The sequence below is a fragment of the Triturus cristatus genome, chromosome 9, assembly GCF_964204655.1.
Source record: "Triturus cristatus chromosome 9, aTriCri1.1, whole genome shotgun sequence".
Lineage (NCBI taxonomy): Eukaryota > Metazoa > Chordata > Amphibia > Caudata > Salamandridae > Triturus > Triturus cristatus.
In genome coordinates this window covers 165,719,357-165,744,047 of record NC_140592.1, presented here as the reverse complement: position 1 = coordinate 165,744,047, position 24,691 = coordinate 165,719,357, and the positions used below count along the sequence as shown (strand labels likewise).

The window sequence follows — 24,691 nt, the reverse complement described above, 5'->3', positions numbered from 1 at the left end:
GCCTTTTACATGGTCCCATTTACCAGTTCACAGGCTGTAGTGCACCCAGGCAGGTCTGCAGACTGCTGGTTGTCCTAGTTTATACAAACCAGCAGAGACAGAACATACACAAGCAGCGACTGAACCACAGCTTGTTTTGAAGAGCTAGGAAAGCAACATCTGGTGTCCAAGAGGTGTCTGCCTGCCTTTCTGAGTTTGGATTTCGACCAGCTGGTGTCTGGGACAGCCCTTTTTTGACGCTCAGCTGGTTGCCGTGTGCTAGATGCGAACACTTCGAGCCAGGCCTGTGTGAAGAGGCCTCCAGTGGTGTGTACCAGCTTGTTGAGGCCTCGCACAGCTGGCAAATGTTGCTTGTTCAGCAGGACTCCGCGAAAACAGAATAGGGCCTTCCACGCTGGATTACCTGAACCACGCCAGGCTGGCCCGAGCTCCCCATTGCTTGTTAGTTCTACTTGTGTAGGGCCTGTGTTTGTCTGACAAAGCAGTGTGAACACACATGTAGCACAGTCCCGCCCCTATGGACATCTGGGCGGACAGGAGACGCGCCATGTCTTTTGCATTCAGAGGTGCCAATTTAAAATTGACAACTTGCACAGTGGGATGGGCTTGTGTGCCCAAGTGCCCAGTGCTGCTACTGTTGATTGGTTGTTAAGAACTGTTTTGCGGATTTGTGAGCAGGTATGAAAAGAGCTATGGTGAAGTCATTGGCTATTAAGAGGCTGTTTTTCCCCAACATTTGTGCTCGCCCCCTCCAGACACAAACATTCCCCCCTCTGTTCTCCAGGTTTTTTATGCAGATTGCCATGCCCACAGTCATGGCTGGAGGCCACCCACTCTGTGATTGAGTGGCTGCACCCTGCTCCACCAGGCTCTCCTTGGCCTCTACAGGAGGCCTCATGATGGCAGCTCTGTTTTTGCTAGTGTTAAAACCTACAGAGGGGATTGGTGCTGCCTATTTTTTCTGATCATGAGCCAAGTTGTCCTAGCTGCCCTTATCTTTGGTTCTTCTCTGGAGACCATGTTGGCCACTTTTTCCTCTAACAGTGGTTAAACATAGTCTGATGGCAATCAGCCTCCATATGTTACGCTGTTCACCACTGCAGTCCCAACATTCAGTGGGTTCCCCACCTGGTGGCGGGATGCTCTTCTGTGATCACTTTGGCCGCATTTTGTAAGAGAAGGTCAACCCCACCTCTCCATCCCAATCATTTATTTAAATATTTGGTAAAACGCAGGCTTGTGACAGAAGCCATTTCGCAGTGCGGAGTAATTTAGTATGACATGTGCAATCCATAATACAGCTAGCCGTCCTGAAGGCCTCTTGCACACTGCCCCTCTTGCTGGGATTACTAACCATTCTCACTGGGAATGCATTGCATCCATTGTATGGCCTTAGCAACCCCTTTCTATTCGTGAGTGCACATAAACCTTCTTGTTTGACTCTGAGGTGCCACAAATCTCGAAGACCTGCTGCTAACGCACTGTGACTTCCCGCTCCACAGGGTTTTCACTGGAATATCTCTGCCTGTAATAGCTCCTGTCAATGCTCTGAGGCATTCCAGACCCTACAACATCTCCAGTGTTGTTTGGATAGGGTTCATGGGATGTGCATTGGGTGTTTGGTGTACCAGTCGTGATACCTTGTACACACAACAGAGCATGGTGTACATCAGCCCGTTCAACGGAATAGACCTATTGTTAGGGCTACTGGAATTATGCGATTCTGTGGATTTTTGCATAATCATGGATTTGCTGCATTTGCCACTTAATCCATCATCTGCTGCATAATCTGCAGATTTGAACAAAAAATAGTTTCCAGCGCAAAAGGATCAATAGTTACTGAAAACACTGCAACACATGTTGACTGGTCATCTGTAAGTTACTTATTGTTGTATTTGGGTCTTAAATTGATCCTAACAAGCGGCAGAGTGCTCTATGTCACACCGTTCACAGTTAATTTTAACGTCGGGTGTTTGTCCCGCGCAGGAAAATCAGCTGAACAGCACCAAGTACAGAGCAAGCGGGTGCTGCTTCTTTCTGCTGCTCGAGTAGATGTTCTACTCGAGCAGCAGCTTCCTCAACGTGAACAGATGGTTTCTCAACGCAAGCGGTTGCGACCATCTGCAACCGTCTGTGTTGAGCAATCTCGCTGGGAGGTGGTCTAGCGGTGGGTTTTCCGCGCGTGCGCGCCCCAACTTTATGTTGACGAGCAAAGAAGTTTTTGGAAACTCAGCGTGCTCCGCGGAGTGTGAAAAACTCTGCACACTCTGCCAACGGAGCGGCGTTCACCACCAGGACCTCCTAATAAGGTGAAATCATTAACCAAACTGTGTTAACATGTGGAAAAAAGACAAAATAATGATGTAATAGCATCACAAATTGGGCCACGTTGTGCTGCATAAGTTGCCATTTCTTGCAGCATAATTTAGTCAACCCTGCCTCATAATTTGGCCTTCCTATGCGGCATAAATCCAGTTTCCCTGCTTATTGTTTGGGCACTTGCGAGGCAGTGCTCTGAGAGCCCCTGTTATATTTTTTACGCCCACTCTAATGTTGTTCATATGTACTCCATTAGAGATACTGTCACTAGCAGTATTGCCTGAAGTCTGCTGATATCAGCTCAGGAATCACTCGATCAGTATAAGCCAGTGTTGTGATGGTGGGTGCTTGTAAGACCAGTGTAACAGAAGCAGGCATGGAAAGGAAGATACCTAGAGGAGGCTGGTGTGATCTCAGCCCCTACACTTGCCCACAACAGGGAATCAGCTGCTTTTATGTGGAGATAGAAGGTGCTCATGTTATTTTTAAACATTTGCAAAGTTGTGTCTTTAAAGGTCTGCTCCATTCATGTAATGAATGCTGTGGCCTTTAACCCCAACCGATGTTACCTCATAGCTGGGTTTAGTTGACTAATGCATCCACTCTAGGAGCCTGTGTTTGACCTCCTGGTCACAAGTTCAAAACCCAGCGGGCCCACTCAGCCTTTCATCCTCCTGAGGTTGATAAAATGAGTACTGTTGGGTAACAATAAACATCTGTTATTCAGCGCCAAGATGACCGTCGCTGTGAACCTGCGCTTTACAAATACACGTTATGGTATTGCTTCGAATAGGGCTGCTTTGTACCTCAGCTAGGTTCATCTACAGTCCCCAGACTTTGGAAAAGTTTCATCTGGAGCCCGGCGTGGGAACAGTCATCACTTGGAGAACGTACCAAATATGGTTTTTGTTGTTGTTTTTTTTGCAGAAAACTTCATTCTTGTCTGCTCGTTTCTATGGTTTTAGCGCTCTGTTCTGAGAGTTTTCGGGCTGGAGTTTAGTCTGCAGTCTGGAGAGCATGGCGAACTTTGACCGGTTCTCACGCGCTCACTGTCAGCCTTGGAAGCAGGGATGCACAGAGGTCGCAGACGCGGCCATGTCCGTATGAGCTGCACCGTTGCAGAGTTCACCACCGAAACGTCTTCTTAAAATGCAAGCTTGCTAAAGAGACCCGAAACATTGCTCCATTTGCATGATGCCCTATGGCAAAGATTAAAAGCTGAAAGCTGTGTTCATCCCGCCATGCTTGCGGTTGAGGAAATGTTTGCTGGGATATTGGTTTTTTTTTTTTCAATGGGAGCCTAAAATACTGATTCCGTTCATTGATGCAGGCATGCACCAGTGTTTCTTCCTCCTGGTTGTGAAGTCCAGTTTCAAAAACAATCATTACCTTCGTCCAGGGATGGACTGGGGTGAAAAATAGGCCGAGCACCAAAATAAAAGTGTCCCTTAATAGTGAATTGAGTAGCTAAAAAAACTAGGCCCATGTTTGCACATTAGAGTCGATTTGAACTTGGGCGTTGCGAGTTATGGAAGACTGCTTAGATTTGAGCTTGATGCAGGCAATGTTTGTTTTAACGGTAGGGAAATCAACAGGAAAAACCGGCCCAGCAGACCATAAAGGAGACCCACCAACAGACAAAAAACCGGCCCACTCACTAACCCCCAGTCCAGCGCATCGGGCACTGCCTGATTGGCCTTTAGGGCAGTCCGACCGTGCCCTCATTCTTTAAGTCTTGAGAAGACGTAGTACAGATTCTTGAAAAATCAGTCAAAATCTTCAAGATGTTATTTTTGCTACCACAAGTTTAGTGATGTTAATTCAGCCACCTTTTGTCTTGAAGAATATGCAACTTGAGAGTATTTTTTTTGCCATCCTGTTTTTTTCCTTCAATCAGTCGGATTTGTAGACTGTGTCACCTGTGAGGGTCTCGAGAAGCTGGAAGAACTATCTGTCAGTTCTCCTATTGATTGAACATCCATGTCTTGAGGGCCTTTCTGAACTACTGGAACGAAGGTGAGGCCCTGGGGTGCAGGGGGAGGTTATTCCAGGTCTTAGCCGTCAGGTGGGAGAAGGAGCGACCTCCGCCGTTCGTCCAGAGGATGCAAGGTGGGCTGCTAGGAAGAGGGATTGGGAGCGGAGTTTCCTTGTAGGCTGGTGGAAGTTCATTCGAGTGTTGAGGTACACCAGTCCTTCGTTGTGTAATGCCTTATAAGCGTGGTTGAGCAGCTTGAACTGGCATCTCTTTGCGACTGGTAGCTAATGGAGTTTCCTGAGGTGAGGGGTGATGTGAGTCTGCCTGGGAAGGCCAAGTATGAGCCTGGCTGCAGTGTCCTGGATAGTCTGGCGTTTTGTTATCAGTTGGGCGGAGTTGCCGAAGTCTAGTCTACTGATGATGAGAGCTTGTGTGACTGTTCACCTGGTGTTGGGTGGGAGCCATCTGAAGACCTTCCTGAGCATTAGGAGGGAGAGAACGCAAGCGGAGGAGACTGCACTGACCCGTTTCTTCATGGAGAAATGGCTGTTGAGTATGATGCCTAGGTTGCAGGAGTGTTAAGTGGGTTTGAGGGTTGGGCCTAGCTCAGGCAGCCACCATTTGTTGTTCCAGAGGGTGTCCTTGCCTTTCCCAAAGATGAGTACTTCTGCCTTGTTAGTGTTGAGTTTGAGACAGTTGTTGTTCATCCAGGCGGCCACGTCTTTCATGCATCTTTGGAACTTGTCCTTGGTGGTCGTTGGGTCATAAGTCAGAGCGAGGATGAGTTGGGTGTTGTCTGCATAGGAGATGATGTTGAGTCTGTGGCTCTTAACGATGTTTGCCAGGAGTGTCATGTATACGTTGAAGGAGGTGGGGCTGAGGGATGAGCCTTGAGGTACACATGATCTTGGGAAGCGAAGAGTAGGGGGGCAGGATGACCTTCTGCGTTCTTCCTGTGAGGTAGGATGTGATCTACTAGAGGGCTGCTCCTCGGATGCCGATCTGGTGGAATCTGTGTAGAAGTGTTTCGTGGGAAACAGTGTTGAAGGCTGCTTAGAGGTTGAGGAGGATGAGGGCTGCAGTTTCCCAAGGGTCCAACAGCTTCCTGATGTCGTCTGTGGCTGCGATTAGGGCTGTCTCTGTGCTGTGGTTAGCGCTAAAGCCTGATTGGGAGGGATCCAAAAGGTTGTGCTTCTCCAGATATCTGGTGAGCTGGATGTTGAAGACTTTCTTGATGACCTTAGCAGGGAAAGGGGAGCAGGGAGATAGGTCGGTAGTTCTTACGTCCCCCTGAGTTTGCGGATGGCTACTTCAGCAGTGATTTAACATCGGCATTTTTCAATTTCTGAGGTAAGTGGGCTTTGGTGATTGAAGAGTTGAAGACCTTGGTGATTACTTTGCTGATGGGTTGATTGCCAAGGTTGAAAGTATGGTGTGGGCAGGGGTCTGCTGGGGCTACCGGAGTGAATGGATCTCATGACGATGGACACAGTTTCCTTCATGGAGAGGATGCTCCATGAGGTAAGCTGGTGTGGGTGTGCATTGGTCAGCGTATTGGAGTTGATGCTGTCCTCGGCAGGGGGATGGGGTGCAGAGTCTTGTTAGATGGTGTTGATTTTGTTGTGAAAAAAGCCAGTGAGGGTGTCACATAGAGCTTGCGAGGGTGTGATGTTGTTATGTGGTTGGTGAACTCCTTGACTTTGTTGAAGAGTTCCTTGCTGTTGTTGGAGCTGTCATTGATGCTGGTGGTTAAGGCGGTCTTGTTGGTGGTCTTCATAAGATGGTGGTATTGCTTGAGGGCATCTTTGAAGTGTATTCGGTCCTTGAGTGCCTTACTGGCATGCCATCTTCTTTCCTTCTGTCTACATTGTCTTCCTTGACTGCTTCACCAGTGCCTCGAATAAGCCTTGTCAAGTTAGTCAAACGTATATCATAAGTAACATGTAAGCATTTGTTTTCCCACAATTGGGACATGCTACATTACATCTATGTAAGTGTAGATAGAGCCATTTTCCTGGGTCCGTGATGTGGCTTGCCTAATTAAGTCACTGTTTTAGGATCTGAAGGTGCATCAAAAACACAGAAAATGGCAGGTGGAGTCCCACTGTTGACCTTGGTGCACTGCTGGGAGTCTGCTACTCTGCTATCCCACTCCGCTCTCTCTAGTAAATCAATGACTTTCTGGAGCTCAACGTTTTCAGGAAGTAGTGGGGAGCCAAGGTATTCTGATTCACCGCCAAATGAGTTAGAATAGTACAAACCTATGGAGTAATTCTGATTTGGTCAAAAGATGGTCATCTGAAATGGTTGAAGCATCAATTTTTGATCCAATCCGATTGGTCACTTTTCTTCTTGGTGCTACATTGAGGTCCAGAATATTGAGTGGGCCATTGTGGAATGACCCAAAGATGGCAGAGTGGTCAGAAATTGTGATGAGAAAGACATGGATGTACACACCATGCAAGTGCGGAAATTAGCTCATTCCACTAACTTGACTATTCTGTCCTGCTGCAATGGTGTCTTTTATTTTGTAATATCTTGGATGTTAAATAGGATTTCTGGAGATATCTATATTTCATTTCCTATGATCTAGAAATCAGTGTTAATTTCATCATGTACACTCTTGCTATCCCCTACTCCTGTCTGTCAGCTGGACTGGCACTTCCCCCTTCACCCTTCCCAGGTGACTCAGCTTCATTACCATTTGAATCTACATTAGCCAACCATGTACATCTTTCTTTTAATATCAAGGAATGCTCTTCCGGTGCTATATTGCTACTGTTCTGATCAAAGGGATCTTGAAGCTGTTGTATTGTCACAAGTTTTTATTACTTCTGACCCAATTTGCACACTAAATTTAAGTTACAAGCAACACTGTTTCAATCACTACTGTATCCAGTAGGTTTTAAATCTAATACACGCAGTGTGCATATTGGATCAGAATTGATCAAAACATCTGACAAGACAATCACTCTAATACATTGCTATACCCTTTGTAGACTTCAGAGACTCTTGCACCTCAACTCACTAGCAGCCTCAATGTAGACATTCTGTTATGGCCAGAGAACTTTCTGAGGGTATGCAGATCCACTGACGTCACTTACAACCTGCCTGATATGTCCAGCCTACCGGTGCAGGTGGGCAAGGTTAACAAACGGTGGAGGGTGGCAGTGGAGGAAGGGAATGGGTGGTGGTGGTAATGAAGTACTCACAAGTTTAACGCAGATTAAACATAATGAAAAATCATGGGCTGTTATGTAGGGTTCAGAGTTCCTGCGTCCTTCTTCTGGTAGAAGAAATTATAGTTTAGTAATTCATTTTGCTAGTGATCTGCCAGGGTTGACGGTGATGGGAGGGGCTTACTCTGTGCTTTCTTGGGTGCCAGGACTCTATTATAAGGCTCAAACCTTACATTTTGAAAGGAAAATATCTGGTTAATTGGTAGCAATTTTCTACAGATAAAGCACCTTTCCCCCCCAAAAGCACTGATATCACACCTTGTATAGGAGATTTACACACTTCCATTCTGTGGCATGATTTGGAAGTGGTGTGTGATTGAATGGTAAAACCGCTGGTGGTATATCTTGAGACTCTGGCTGCAGTAGCCATACATTTCATTAGTGACTGATGCTCAGAATGTCATTCAAGGGAGAAGAGTGGAGTAGTTAACGGAAGCACCTTTGTTCATTAGATTTTGGGGCAACAGCTTGATCCTTGACTGTCGCAGTACATAGTAGGGAGACCCTTGCCCTGAATGTAGCTCGTTACTTTTGGGTCATAGGAATTCTTGGATGCGTAATGTGAATTGAAGACAAAAAAAAGGCCTTCACAACCTTAAGTAAAGTCTCCAAACCTTTTTTTTTTTACTTTGGTCACCTTCGCAAAGTGATGGGGAAAACTTTGCACCTTCAAGAAGGATTCTGCTTTGCCCCGTTTCCCAGAAAATCAATTTTTTTGCAGTAAGCTATGTTGCAAAAGTTAAATGCACACAGAAAAATTGCAGACGTTTTCCATGTTGACTGGTTTCAGCTAGAATGAAGACCAAATTAAACCGAAAAACATAGCGAAAGACAAAAATTGGGATAGCGAAAGACAAAAATAGGGATCTTTGCAAATCCTGTCTGGGGAAATAAAAACGTCCCACACAACTAATACCAAGGTGTAAGGCCAGGTGCATATATTAAGGAAAAAAAATGCATTTTTATTTTGTTTTATAGCAGTTTGGGCGCTCTCTGTATTTCACCACACAAGGCCTGAAATAATGTTCAGCAAAGCACTGCATCTGTTGGATATCTTTTTCTCCTGTAAAATTTATATAATATTCCTTTGACTCAAAATGAAGAACTAATAGCAGCCATTAAAATAACATGTGAATTTGGCTTTGGATTAACTCGTACATTTGGGGTCAATTTAGCATGTGGCACACTAATGGAAGAAAAAATATTGGGAATGCTGCCACTAACAATGTTTTCTTGCTCTTAAAACGTTGGCTAAAACATAATAACTTCCAAGTCAAATCGAGCTTGAATCAGTGCCAAGAAAATGGCGTGTAAAGCCCAGCATTCAGCTTGATTTGGTTGGCACTGTGGCAGATGTAAGCTGAACTGTTTCCCTTGTACTCTATTAATAGCTTGAATAAATAGTCCTACTGTGGGTCCAGGCAAGTTAGGAGAGAGATTGTTTGACACGTCTTCAATCATATGTGTACCTAAAATTAAAATGTGGAAGGAGGAAATTTTGTTCTAAATGGCCCTCACCCGCAACACTTCTTGCGCACCTAAGTTCAGAATTTGTCGAAAAACGTCTTTCTGTGGTTTCAAAAGAGAGATCTTGGTTCACAGTATTGGGATGTGCCCAAAGTGTACACCTGTGGATAGAACCAGTGTCCTTGGATATTCCACAAATATGGTGGATCTTCTGCAGCCACATGGAACATGGATGTTGCCAAGGGAGGGTTCCAGATCTCGGCCATTAGCAATGCTGGAAGTAGCCAAAGTTGTAACTGTGGCTATTATATCAATATTCTCAATGATTTTCACACCTACCTAACACACTTAACTCCTACATTTCCTACTGTGAAAGTAATGTGATTTGTCCACTTGGAAAATATTTTCCAGGGAGAGTGAAAAAGTTCAGGTGCAGCATATTAACTCCAGCCATACCCTAGCAGACGTTTCATCAGCGGAAAATCTGCCCTGTTAGAATTAGACATATACATGGAAGTTGCAATTTCATGCATTTCAATCTAAAGCGATTGGATTTTTTTGAACCATAAAAATCAATATGGGTTACAAAAAATTGTTAAGTTACTCTTTTTGTTCAGAAGCACCTTAATATATGCACATTAAATAATATTTACCATGTTTAGCTACAGATTTATTTATTTCCATATTATCCCAGCTAGTCCCTCAGAAAGACGAGCATGCACAGTCTTAATAGTAAATATGGGTCTGTTGGAAATGCTAACCTTCCTTGGTGCAGTCCTAGGCTTTCAAAGTCCCTTTCTGGAACTAGCCATAGGGTGAGGTAAAGAGGAGACAGAGCACGCGCTGTGCCTGATTATCTGAAGGTGGTGCCAGTGAACAATCACCAGGCGGTAAGCGCTATCAAAACTGTTCCTTCGAATGTAGAGCACAAAGCAAAATATGATGGATACCTTATAAGTGAAAGCAGACAATATACTGCAGCCTTCAACTTGGGGGTGGGTGACCGAGTAGCAGTGCTTAATTTGAGCCAGTGGTTTCCGGTGCTCGAAACCGGCACTTAATTGTCAACACAGACGCTTGTTACAGTGTGCCGCAAGTTGGCGCTGCCTGGTTAATTTATGAATGACTACAACAACAGTTAAGAATGTATTCAATATACATTAAAAATGACTGTTACCTACCGCTCAAACTATTTTTATAGCTTTGGAGGCCTGAAATAGTACGAATTTTCACAGTTGTAGGACTGAGATGGTTAGTAGTTGTGTTGTTACTATCAGTGGCAGCAGGGCAGGGCCAAAGTGTGGTGCAAGCTACAGCGGCGTCCTGACGAGAGCCATGGCTCTTATTTATGTTTTTTTTACAAATTAAGCACTGCACTGGGGTTCCACCGCCATACTGCAGCCGCCGCCCATGCATGTAAGAGCAGTGGGGCGCTGTGGCCGGGTGGGCGGGGGGCAATTTTGACATACGATCACGAGGGAAAATTAATTATTTTTTAAATTTTCCCTCGTGGTCCTCTGTCAAATCCTCCCCCACCCGGCTCCACCGCCTCACCGCTCTTACCTGCACGGGCCGCGGCTGCTATACTGTAATGGCGCTGCCTGGCTGCAGAAAAGGCAGTGTCTCAGTTAACTATTTCTGGCTGTTTTTCCGAGTTTTCGGTGTCCATTGTGCTCTCCCAGAACAGTGCAGATGCAGCCGTCAAGAGGCTGAGTGGGGATGTGGTTTTTTTCAGGCCTTGCTAGTTTAGAAAGAGTGGGAAAGTAATTATGTGCGCCTGCCTCTGGCCCAGCCATGGCTTTGTGTGGTTAGGTCTTGCCTGACCCAGCGCATGCGCTGGTCTGGCGAGACTTATTGAGAGGGCTCCAAAAAGTGCTACCAGGCCAGCCTAGAGCTACAGTGCTTTACAGCGATTACCATCACTTTCACGGCCGCTTTGATGTTTGATCGCGATCACTTTCACTTTTGCATAGCCAATAGGTCTCGCTTTTGGGACCTTATAAGTATTTAGTTATGCAACTGTTGCATGGCTAAACACTTATAAGGTCCCAAAGGCGAGACCTATTGGCTATGCCAATGCTTGTTTTTTGTGTGTTCAATACAACAATGCTTTAGCCACAGTGCCAGAGCTGCAGAGGTAAAGGGAGGCCTGTTGTGTGGCACCTGCAGCAGGCCCTCATTCCTGAAGTCTGTTATCCAGGTCACTGATTCTTCCACCAGAACAACGAGGAGAGTCACTGTTGCTTCTGTTTTCACTTCTGCAAGAAAATCGAACTTGACTCTCCCGAGCCAGCAGAGTGGTAATTAAGGCTGTGGGTGGCCTTGTTAAATGAGCAGAGAGCTAATCAATGTGGTGAAATAGATTTAACTTGAGCTGACAGCCTGTTTTTTAGACCGAAACATGGACATTCTCTTGTATGACGCAGGAGGGCTTGTGTTCAGGTAGGGATAAGAGTGCAACACATCAATACATGCACTCAGTTTTTTATGGTATAGTTTGTGCACTTTCACAATAATAAGATACATATACAGCAACACATACTTATTTTTTAATTTATATCAAATTGTCCAATAATTTATAAATGAAATATCATATCGTCTTTAACACGTCAATAAATAGGGTATTTTATTGTCCATTGACCAAACTAGAGCCAACCTCAAGTAATCACTTCTGTATTTTGTCCATCCATACATGGACATCTCAGGATGTTAGCTTATACTTTATGAAGTAAGTACATTGTCCTTTTCTCTTTACAATCCAACAGTAACATTAACTCAACACTAAAAACCAAGCTAGACGATAACTCATTTATACACAATTCTAACGGAATATAATTTATTGAGCAGAGGATTACAGCTAAAGGTGTTTCTGGATTATCTGTTGGTTTGGAAAAACAAAGCGATTACAAGCTGTAATTGAATCTGTTATTAATTAATGCCCAGGGCCTAATTCACAAACATCAGTTTGACTCTAGAGAGGCAGAAAAATGCCTCAGACTACACATGGAAACCTATGTAAATCTTAGGTTTCCGTACACATTCCTCCTCTGCAAGTAATCATACATTTCTCTCTGGGTGAATAATGCACACAAGTATTTGAAGTTGAATTTTTAGAGCATTTGTACAGGAAACTCTTTTCTTAGCTCCTGCCCTTCCCTGCCAGGGATGTTGTTGGGAGTTATCTTTACTTTCTACTTATGAAACTCATGTACTACATGTGTCTGGTGTAACATGTGTTTTCACAGTGGGGCAGGCTACTCAAACTGGTTGAATACCCACAAACTCACAATTTTGTGGGTCTTGCATGCAATTTATGTACCATCCTTCGACAAAACCAATTCTGTGCCACTAAATCTCAACGTAAAACAACATGTACGCCAATTCTATGAGCAGAGTTTTCTTTTTTTTTTTACCTGAGGTGGTACATGATTGCTGGTGACATTGCTTTGCGTATTTACTGCGGTAATATTTCAAACAAAAGGGACATTTGCCATTTTCTTGACAGATAAAAAAATGTCTACACCATTTTTAGTCATTGATACCGCTCTATAAAGTACATTTTTTAGTTTTACTTTTAAATGTGGCTTTCTTCATAACCATCTATATAAACCAAACACAAACTCAAACATTTTAAGATCTTTAAGTGAAAAAAACTTACATTTGTTTTTTCCACTTATCAATTATATTGCGTTTTCTAAAGGAAATTATTAATCAAATGCCTATTCATAATCCTTACACAATGGAAAAGAGACCATGCATGTGGAATATGACAGTGATTTATAGAGTAATAATAACGGAGAAATAATCATTACCATTCCAGACAATACAGAAAAGGAAACGCCATACCCTTACAAGGGCTGGAGAGGAAGAAAGAGGGAAAAAAGGCAAATTAACTGTGGAAAATGTAAAGAGAGCCAAAAAGACGTGATTAAGTATACGTTCGTTATCGTAAGATTCAATGTGAATTCCCAAAAGATCTTAAAGGCCTCATCAGCTAGGGTTTAAACTAACCTAAGAGATGCCCTATAGAAAAGATTATACTAGATTAAGAACCTTCATTGCGCTGTTGATGACATTGTGAATTACTTCTATGTGCTGTAAAATAGACATCAATGATGTAATTAACATCAAATATAGCAGTATGACTTGAAAAACGAATGCTGTCCACACAAGAAACTACATTTACATGTAATACTGTAAAAACCACCTGCACAGTTGGATTAAGCTGTTATTCTGCCCGTTTACCACCCCTTGTATGGGAGTTACTACTGTGCATTTCTTTGTTCTTCTGAAAAATGTGATGTATTAAACCCCTATGTACCTGCCAAGATTCCTTTTGGGAATTATTTGCAAGCACAAAGAAGGCACTTCATGAGTCATTGAATCCTCCTCTCCACAGAAAGATATTAGGTTGACCCTGGGAAGATTTGGAAGTCGGACTCCACCAAACAGTCCCTGCCTCCATGGCAGAAGCTCTGTGTGTCCATAGTGGGTCACTTGGGCGGGCATATGTTCACAAAGATTTACCGTCATCTTTAAAGTAACTCTCTGATACTGTGTGTGGAAGTATTGGTGCAAATTAGAATAACACAAGAAATCACTTCCATAACTCATTAGCAATTTCTTGACATTTTGCTGAGCATCAGAACATCAACCCTGAAAGACGCTTGCCCAGTTCAAATCTTTAAAAAAAAAAACTGGCTTGTCATAGATGGTGATTTGCTTTCCTAATGCAATAATCTTTCATTATCAATATGTCGGTGAGGGGAAAAGGCCTTTATCTGAGTTTGATGCCACTTTGATATCTATACTTTGACGTGAAAATGCTGATTCAGGTTGATTTTGGAAAAGGTGCCCCACTACACAAATATTCTGGGGTGCTGATTTCAAAAGCCGAATCAATCATTAGCAGGATATATGGGTTAAATGTGTCTTAGACCGTCCAAATCAGTTCCCACTGATGGGTATGATGTTTTTAAAGGGCACCTGGTTACATATACATTTTATCTGGAGTTAATATTACCATTGTGTTTTTATTAGGTTTACCAAATGTGGTTCAGGATACTTTTGAAACCTGAGGTACTTAAACGGACTTTTAACTAAAGACTTTACAGAAGTTGGGCTATGAGTGATGGATTTTAGATACAGGACTCTTATCATGTCTTATATCATTCCAGACTCGCCATGATTTTAATATTTTATGATGTGCAAAATATTGCAATGTTGGAAATTTGATAAAAATGTGGTGATTTTTACAAGAGCCCCAGCAAAATCTGAAAACCATAATCCCCTTTGCTTGACCTGCCTTCTATTGACCCTGCACAGCCATTGGGAAATTAAAAGATGCAGGAGAGAGGTGTTTTCTTCCAATACTGACTCTTTTCACTTCATCAGTGGTACCCACAAAACTTATCCTGTCGCCACTACTGGAGTGGGAAAGCCTCTATTGTTTAACTTGAATAATGGGAATTTTACCAACACTATATAAAGTGTACCAGAGACAGTTTCAGAAGGAGATTGTTCTGTTTATAGGATGGCATCTGAGCACGAATACAAAACATTGGCAAGGAAGACAGGCCTGATCTTGACCTCAGGTTATATTAGACAGAAGAAAAGAAAAGCCTGGTCTGTAGGGTCCTGTTGTAAGAGTTCGATTACGTTGTAGTGGAACACTGAAAATATCTTTTTCAAGAACACTTCTTTTCTGATAAAGTCATGTTATAAAATGTAGGCTAGCAAACACATCTTTGGTGTTTGCATTTGTATTCTAAAATAGAATAATTTAAGACATAAAAAGTAACAGAATCATCCACAGATATAAAGAAACCAGTTGATTACAAAAAGGTGAAATGCCCTGTCCTCCCGGGTGTATATTTCAATGAATGAAATAAAATGCTCTGAACTACAAGGTCATACCACTGGTAGATACATGTTATACGTATAACAGTAATGTAACATAATGATTGGGTATAACCCCCCATGCCCTGTTCTTTAAACGAGCATTAGTAAAGCCTGTTTGTTCGACTTTAAAAACTGAATTGTTTTTGTTTTTTAAATTCTTTTTTACTGTATGCTTAAGTCACAAAAAAAGTTTGAAAAAAGTGATGACACCTACCTTATGCTCGCAATATAAATATTACTTTTAAAAACATTCCCTTGCATGGGTGTTATATTAGTGACGTTTTTAACTAACCAGCCTTTCGAATGGTGCTATGTGTTTCATTATTATTTGTGAAGGAGACAATAGTAAATTGCCTCCTAACCCTGCATTCAAATTGCAGGGAGCTACAATGTTACTCATGGCACAAAGCTACAATGTTCCACTATCACTTAAACACTTATTAACACCAACTTCGAAAAGGAGACGGGGAAATAAATAACCCTCTAGCAGGCTAGCTGAAGTATAGCAAAACAAATAGTATTTAAAGTTACTATACATATTAAATAAAGTAAGGCAAGCATAACTTAAACCAGGGTTGTCACTGAAGAGAGGGGAGCTGTTTTAAGGCATATGTGAACAATGTGCACAGGCTTTGTGCAGTCACTCAAAGTGAAGTAAGCCAATCATTAAAATGAGCTGACCCTCTGCCCCACGCTTCATGTTGTGGTGGGTGGACGCAACATGTGAATGGCAATTTAACAGACCAGTGGATTAAGCCCACTAATCAAAAGCCTGGTTATTTATGTATATTATGTATGAACCATAAGAGTGCAGTGGGTGGAAGATAGCCAAAATAGGCTAATTGTAACTTAACCTACATAGCCAAAGTGGGTGACCCTGTAACAACAAGCGATGCAGAGTGCATGTTAATTGTTAATTGTTTTAAGTATGTGTTATGTTATTTGCTATATGTCATGGGTTTTAGGGAGAAAAAACAAAATTCTTATTAAAAATCTACTGATATAAAAAAAAAAAGAAGTTTTAGGAAAAACAATAGTCTGGTGCAGCAACTGAAGCTGTCTCAAGTGCCAGAGCTAAAAACTCTGAAAGAAAGCCCCGGGTGTCCCCTAGTGGAAAGCAGGCATACACATTTGCATGCTTCTGGAGCTACTGATCAATCAAGCCAGAAAATGACCCTCAAAACAGCAAACGATATGATGGAAGTGGACGCAATATCGGGCCCACCTAGATGGAGGAAGTGCCTAAAAGGAAAACTGAATACGTGGTAAGCCAACATGAGCATTTGTATTCTCATCGAACACTTGTGTCATATATTTTGGGTTCCTAGTTTTATGGTATTTATTTTTTTGACATTTCCGTCTGTATTTACCCATATTTATTTTTAGCTAATGTTTTCTGTATTTATCCATTTTTATTTTATGTTTTCTGTATAAATGAAGCTGTAATGGGTATTTTTCCATATTTATTTAACTGATAAATGTATACTCGCACTTGAATGTCCAAAAGGTTTCAGCATACAGTGCAATAGCGTTATCTGAAAACGCTTGCATTGTAGAATAGCACAAAAACTGTAGATCGGCACTAAATTACGTTTAATTAGGAAATCTATAATCTTTTTTCATCTCCTCTACATGTACTGACCTGGCACTCATGATTGACAGTAGAAAAAATCAGCCAAAGAAGGCCTATTTTTCGTATTTTTCTGCAATTAAAAATAAATACACCCATGAAAAGAAATAGTTTTCGGTTTGTATTTATCTGTAAAAATCAGTGAAAACAGAAACCTGGGAGCCCTACATATATTCGAGGAAAATTCGAAATGCCGCTAGCTGTCACTCATTTTTTGTTTCACAATAACAAATGGCAATAAAAAGGTTAATGAATACAAGCATTGGCAAAGATAATAGGTCTCTGCTTTAAATAGCAGAGCTATTAATGTTGCTCATGCTTATTTGGACTGACACCAAAACACATGCACGCAAACACATTGCATACTTATAATGAAATCTTGATATGGTTTTCCTTTAAAGGAAACTCATTGCAAGACGATTGCTATGTGACATGATGCATGCTCATGCATGCTTCACAATCAACGTCTACATGCAGGGTGGCACAGGTGATGCATGATCACCCAAATAACCCTAAGAAAAGGGGTTGGGTCCTTAAAAAAGCAGGAGAGGTTGAATTTCGGCCATGGATATGTATAAAATAACTTACCCTGTCTGTTTTGCCATAGTCTCACATAACAATCGCATTAATCAGAATCACACATTCCTTACTCGAATACATTTATACTGAAAATTCTCACTATTATTCAGCAGGGCGTTAACATAAACACTTTTTGTAGAACATGTCGCAGTCATATCAAACAAGGTGAATTAGGAAAACAGCAACACCAGGGAATAGATTGTGAGTCTTCAGTGAAAACTTGAAGAGCAACAATATGCTTATGTGTGCACAAATCACAATTTGAGATGATATTATGGAAAAACACTCCTATGAAATTGCGGTGGGTTTGTAGTTCTAATGTTCCAGTGTTGGAAGGGCGTTCTCCGGGGGGCTTCAGAATACGTTCCTGACCACCCTTTGACCCACCTCTCCCAGAGTTAGGCCGGCAATGGCGGGGCGGCCCTTCCTGGAAGGGTCTCGTTCCTAGGATCATACACGCTGCGCTTACACAGAGGGACACCACACCGTAGTTCTTAGTAAGACAGTATACTTTATCGACAGTTTCAGGGGGGATCTTTATGATCCGAGATGCAGCTGTTGAATCAGTGCCACAAGCGGCGGCGGGTTCGTGATGAGGGTATTGGGGTAGCGGGACAGTCTTTTAGATCAGTGTCTCTGCGGAGTATCCGTCGCACGGCTCTCAATCCTCGAGCCGGGGGTTTGGGTTCACTCGGCAATCTCCGCCGATTCTCCTGGAGGGGAGCGCCGCGAGTCTCTCAGCCGGCACAAGTGGTTTCAGATTCTCGGGAGCCGCGACAGCGTCAGCAGGGCTCAGATGGTTTCAGAGTTCGGGGAGCCGCGACAGCGTCAGCAGGGCTCAGAGGGTTTCAGAGTTCGGGGAGCCGCAACAGCGTCAGCAGGGCTCAGATGGTTTCAGAGTTCGGGGAGCCGCGACAGCGTCAGCAGGGCTCAGAGGGTTTCAGAGTTCGGGGAGCCGCGACAGCGTCAGCAGGTCTCAGATGGTTTCAGAGTTCGGTAGCGTCCTCGGGTTTCAGAGATCGGTCGAGCCGCGACCAGGTCAGCAGGGCTCTCGTAGGTCCAGGTCTTCTCTGCCTCCTGTCCCTTCAGCACCCCTTGTTATACTCCCCCTCCTCTTTGAAGTCCGGAGTCCTCGCAGAGAGGGGTCTGGTGCCTGGGGGCGGTGTGCCGGGATTTCCTGCCTCTCGGCCCTTTGATCTGTTCAGGTCGGTCTGGGAGGGACTCCAGGCGCCCAGCATGCGAGGTGCCCTCTCACCGGGGGCCTGGTGGCCGATCGAAACCCTCCTTGGGGAGGAGATCAGAGGTGTGACAGGGACGGCGTCTCCTGGTCTGGCTTGGGTGTTTCGCTCTCCCTCGGCCGGGCATGCGTGGTAGTGTCTTGGGTGTTGCTGGGGCCCCGGCCGGCCATCGGGTTTGTTGGGCCATGGTGGCCGGAAGTCTGTGATACCGGGGATCAGGTGTGGTTGCAGGGTTGCTTACTGGTCGGGAGGGTCCACGCCACAAGGCCGGTCTCACATCCAGTGTTCTATATGTTGTCCTGGGGTATACAAAAACATTTAATCATTAAGAGCAAAAACAAGTTCTTCTTAAATGTTAAGTGACCCCTGTTCGATTAGTCCTAGATAGCCTTGTCCGGGTAGTGTGGTGATGATGTGATTCAACCCATATTTCTTGTAGGACTCTACAGGACCTTATGAGCCCTGTTAATCAAAACAAAGTAAGCATTGTGTTAAAAGAACCAGGTACAAACATTTTTCTCTGAAAGTGCAAGTGCCGTACTGCATCATAGGTTGAAAAACAGTAATTGACGAAGCAGTTATACACGTGGGCTTGGGAGGAAAACATCCATTACAACGTAACATTACATCGTAATGCCTTTACAAAGCAAGTCGTTACAACGACGCGCTGTTACATTGCATGCCAGTTCAACGCAAGTTGTTACAAGGACTTGTTGTAGGGGGCAGAAGGTGTTGGATTTGTTAGATTTTCAGTCCAACACCTTCCCTACTGTTGCACACACTGGAGTTGGAATAGTAAATTTTACTATTCCAAACACCAGCGCCCCCCTACAGTAAGTCGTTGTAACGACTTGCGTTGTTGGCATGCTATGTAACAACGCGTTGTTGTAACGGCTTGCGTTGTAATGGCATGTGTTGTAAACGCATGTGTTGTAACGAGTGCCATTTGCTTGGAACCCTGTTGAGAGTCAAGGTATAGCTCGCTTAATTAAGTAAAGCACATATTTTGTTCCGATTCATAGACTGGGAGAAGAAAATTACCTTTAAAAGATGTTTCTTTCTCAAGTGCAACAGTGGAGTGCTAAGAACTCGTGCTTATGCTGGTTTAAGGGCCTGTTGAGAGGAAAAATGTTGTTCATGGAACTCCAATGATGGCTACTCTGAAACACACTAAGGCAACTTTTCAAGGAATGAGTCATGACACAGCCTCCATGATGAATGCCCGTCCTTCGAAAAGTGAAAAAAAAAATTAAATGTGTGCAAAATTGTATTTAAGAAAGAAGTGGCCAGCAGCACATTGCAGCTGCTGGGCACACCAAGAAGTAGAAAGATACAATTGATCCATTCAGAACGATGTGAGACTGAAATACTGCATTTGAGGAAACCCATTGCATAGGAAGCAGGGAAGTGAGTTAGACAACAAAGCCATCCAGTCATGAGCAAGGGGTTGACGCAAAGTTCATTCTGTGTGTTGGAAATAATAGGTCTAACGTTATAGACGTATGTAGCTGAGACCTAGAAATCTGAAGGATAATAAAGACAACAAATAACACGTGATGATGCCTTAATGGATCACTTTTACTATGCAAAGAATACTGATAGTGGTAATAATATCCAGTTTGTAAATATTCTGAAACAAGTAAGCCTTCCTTGCTTAAATTAACCTATGATATTTAAAAATTCCTCATTACAGCTAATGTAGAATCTCTTATTTCTTGTATCTTTAGTTTTGTAACTTTAGCTTTGTACTTTTTCTACGATTGAACACTATATTCTTTTTTATTGATCTTTGTCATTTATGAAACAAGGTAAAGAAAATGTGATTTTTCTGCAATTACATTTTGCATTTGTAATATATATATATATATATTATGGTGTGTGTGTGTGTGTGCTAGAGTGTGTACACTTTTGCCAGCTTTCTTCAGGTTCCACTTTGTAATTTATAGTATTGTATAGTATCATCATACTCTTTATTTGGCAAATCCTGTCATTAACGTTCACATAAATACAGTTCACATAAAAACTTTAAAAACAATAAAACCAATAAAATACTTAAAAACCATCTTAAAGGCCAATAATGAGCTTTTCTTAAGTAGCTGCTTAATCAATAAACATTGGTAGTCATAAAGTTTCACAAAACAGGCTAGAGCTTTATTAGGGAAGGCCAATAAATTAGAGGGTGGAGCTAAAACATGTACATGGGTCATGTTGCCAACAACAATGGACAGTGCAGGACAGTTCTCAGAGCCCAGCACGGCCCTGTCTGATTCTCCACACTCCCATTAAAAAGCGGGACCGAGCAAACACTATCAAGGATGTTGTGTTGGATCTGAGGATGTTGGAAACAACCCTGAAGTCCCCAATCCCCGTACTCCAACAGAGGGGTAGTATCTACTTCTTCCTGTGGTTATGATAGGGCTGGCAGAAAAATAATATGTGATTGATACATTCCTTCGTCAGGGGACAGAAAGGGCAGGTCCAGTCTGGGTTAATGTCATATTACCCCCCATTTAGCAGTGAAAGTGCGCAATGTTAGGGTCCTGGAACGAAATTTAATGCACAGGATTATTGCCTGTGGGGGTTCGATAGAGTCCATGTATTCTCCCATAAGGAAGGTATCTTTAAATACCAGGAAGGCCAGTGTCAAGGTGCCCAAACCCCTGTTCTAGCTCAATTCTTCACCTATATTCCTTCGGTAAATTCTCTTAGGTGCAGCCTTTGACACACCGGTCATGGCTCCCAGATTAGTCCACAGGTGTTCACATCCCAACGTTACCAAGTAGATCTTGATATGCCCAAACCGGAGGATCCTGGAAATTCTAGGCTGTCTAAGAAAAACATTTGTTAAAAGTCGTTCGAAAAATGAAGTGCCAATTTAATAAATTATACTTTTTCTTTTAGTTTTGAATAGTGCGTCACCTCAAGTTGAATCACATGTACCCACATTGTTGGGAGTCAGTGACTGACATAAAGTGGACATTAAGGGTGACTTAGGTTGTGAAAGGTTATTCATGAATTTTGTGACTTTTTGTGTTTTCATAGTGAAGCAACTGTAAGCATATTAGTCAACTCTATCTTTTTTTCATCCTCAGCTTCTTTATGGAATTTCATTTTTTTTGTTTGTATTTTGAATAATATTCGGTATATTGGGTTATGATGCTGTGCGCGTCTCAGTATGTTGTTGCTCGTGCTGCGGTATAATGGTGGTACACGATATTGGTAGTGTAGAAATATGATGGTGTGTTGTGTGAACATATGTTGTTTTATTAAACGTCAGCTTGACCGTTCATCAGAAAGACCTTTAGACAATTTTAATCCTGAGTTGTGTTTGCAAACTCTGACTTTTGCTAGTTTTATATAATTCTATTTCAATCATGTGATGATGACTCCACAACAATGTCCCACCAGGATCGTAGCATGTTATGAGAAAGTATTTTTATTTTGTGTTCCTCTAATGTATTTTATGTTAAACTGAATTAAATTATGAAGAGCAGTTGAACACTGCCTAGAATAATTTTGTGTAAAACTTATCTCAGAAATTGGTACAAAGCAAAGAAACAGTATGCATTGTATGGAGTCGGCTTCTAACCCAGTTACGGAAACCATGGTATGATGACGAGAAGGCAGGGGATGGTAACGGTGCAAGACACCACATTATGGAGTTAGATTTGTACATTGCATATATTTACAATTCTTAGCCTCGGGAGATTAAGCGAGTTGCCCAGACGGCACTATTTTGTGGTCATGTGCTGAACTCGGAATGTGAAATCAAAATCTGGCTTCAATGTCTGCAGTGTGGCCATCAGAGCACACTTCCCACATCATAGGATATAGATTTAAAACAGACTACCCATTATTTTTAACACAGTCTTTAAAGACATATGAGTCGTCTGCAACAGCAAATTGCAGCATAAATGGCGGCCATTGATATGTATTTTTTCAAAACCTTTACGCGTCATTGATGTGGGGTGGGCTGAGTAGACAGTACCTGGAAATTGTTTCGTGGAATTAACTTTAGAAAGTGCTTGTCATGCGAAACTGCAACAGTATTTTTTACAGAGAGTCGAGCCCACTCTGTGGGTGAGTAGTGGGTTAGTAGCACGTGAAAGATTAGCTTTTTTAATTCTAAACTGAGGACAACCTTCCTTCTGTGTTACAGCCTGGGCTGAGGTTTGGCAGGCCAAAGTACACAGTAATGCTGTTTTTCAGGGGTGTGGGCCAATACGTATGCCCATTAGGTGGGTTTGTCAGCTATCGTACAAATGGAAGACGTGCTTGATATGTGCAGGAAAGGAATTTTTGCCCTTGGTAAAAGTGCTTACGTTGCAAACCAGCAATGGGTTATGTGTTACATATACCCTTAAGGCACTTTGTCTTTCACAGTTCCACAGTGGGTGAGAAACATCGGACATTAGGGCTTAGGAAAAGAGTTGTCTCTAAGCAAAGATATCTTACCTCTGTGTAGGTGTGTCCACCCACTGACGTCATTGCGACCATACTGGAGTGTGGCAAAGCCTCTCGTCTGCCAAGATATGCAAACAAACCTACTGTTTGTGTGCGTTACATTGAGGTTGCAACAGTTCGAGTTTTGTGTCTTCTATTTTCTAAGTTTGATCAACAATGACTCGGATGGGCCCCTCTTCAGTCTTGGGAGAGCCCTCCATCAAACAGAAACCCTGTGTGGAGATCCCCTGTCCTAAAGGGTTCAGTGTCAGACCCTCCCTTGGCCCTCCTTAGAACTGGAGACCTTAAATGCTCTCCTCTTACTTGACAACAAGGTCAAGCACAAATGCTGCTTTGGACAATGGATGAATATGTACCCATGTGACTTAAAATGTCCAAGAAGTCTGGTGGAACCAGTACTATCAGATTGCCATTTTGTGTTCTTCAATTGGCTGCTATGATGGGGAGCTGTCCGTAGGCCACTGAATCAGTGAACAGGATGATTTTTAGGGACAGAGTACAAAAATATCCTTTGAGCAAAGCGCTGTGCAATGTGGAAGGAGGCGGTAGCTTCAGCAGTTAGGTGGAGTAACGCATGACCCGTCATAAGTGTCCTGTTAATCTCTTTGTGGCGAGAGTAATACCGTGGCATACGCATAAAAAAAATCTTCATCTACAGAATACGCCATTGGTGCTGCTTTGTTTCTTGTACGGAAGACGATATTGCTACTGATAACTTCTAGGTTTTATGAGAACGCAAGGAATCATTTAGAAGATGATGTGGCCTGGTGGCAACATTTTCTGACAGTGGCAATGTGTTAAGCAAAATACAACTGTTCAGTATGACCAGTGAAAGCCTCTCCACAAAATTGGGCCAGCAAAAGGTAGCCTACAACTTTGTAATGCCAATTTAGCATTCATACTTTATAATGCGAATTTAGCATTCACAACTGGCCTTGATAGGAGGCGGACTTCTTGTCCTTGGTATGCCCTCTTGCAAATAAGTTTGACTTCTAAATAGTAGTGATCATGGGGGCTTTTACCGGTGGAATTTTCTGACCAGCCCACCCATATGCTCATCCGCATCACTGCCAGTCGTTGTATATTGGGCAGTCCATACTGCCTGGCCATAGGCACATGCAACACTGTGAGGTACAGGCCACTAGTTTTCTTAAGCAGCATCTGGGTGCCTTTAAAAAGCTCATCCCAATAAATCATGCACAGAACCCACGTATGCAGCCTAAATAATGTAAGGACCATCAGAGGTTGCCTGGACAGATCGCCCTAATAGGACAAACAGACCAGGCTCCCTTGAAGGAAGTAACAGGCGTTTTATTAGAAGTGACGTCAAAGTCTTGACTGGAGCTGGAATGTTGGAGCTTTGTATTCTCAAAGGTGCAATGTGCAAAAAAAGCATGAAAACCATAAACGCGACTGACAATTATGATTTTTTTCCTCCGTCGAGAACACGGACAGAATACAAATGGCACAGGCAGGATTGATTTCTCAGTGCCACGTTTGAATCGCCCAGCACCGAGCACAAGATAAGAGGCGACATCAAGGCACAGATTGAGCTGGGATTCTGCTTGGAGACGGCAAGGGAGCAGCGTGTGATGCCGTGGGACAGAGCATCCTACCCCCATGGCTTGTGTTATCTTCCTCTAGCAGCTGCACCACAGCACACGCCCACCTTCCAACCCAACATAAAATAGCTTACGGGATGATGAGCATGTAGGACACAAAAATAAGTGAAGAGTGAAAGGCAGAGAAGGAAGAAACAGAACCCTGAAGACATAAAAACAGAGAGCAACAAACATGAACGTGCACACGGAAAAGATGAGAACGGAAACGTGTCAAGATGGAAAAGCAAAGAGGAAACACTTAAATGTGAAGATAAGGA

The 24,691-nt window shown here is 42.9% G+C and overlaps 1 protein-coding gene across 3 annotated transcripts in view; it reads left to right on the top strand.

The window, feature by feature from the left end:
• The window catches only part of ARHGEF3 (Rho guanine nucleotide exchange factor 3), an 898,185-nt gene that overhangs the window by 737,744 nt on the left and 135,750 nt on the right, over positions 1-24,691 (top strand). The window lies entirely within an intron of this gene.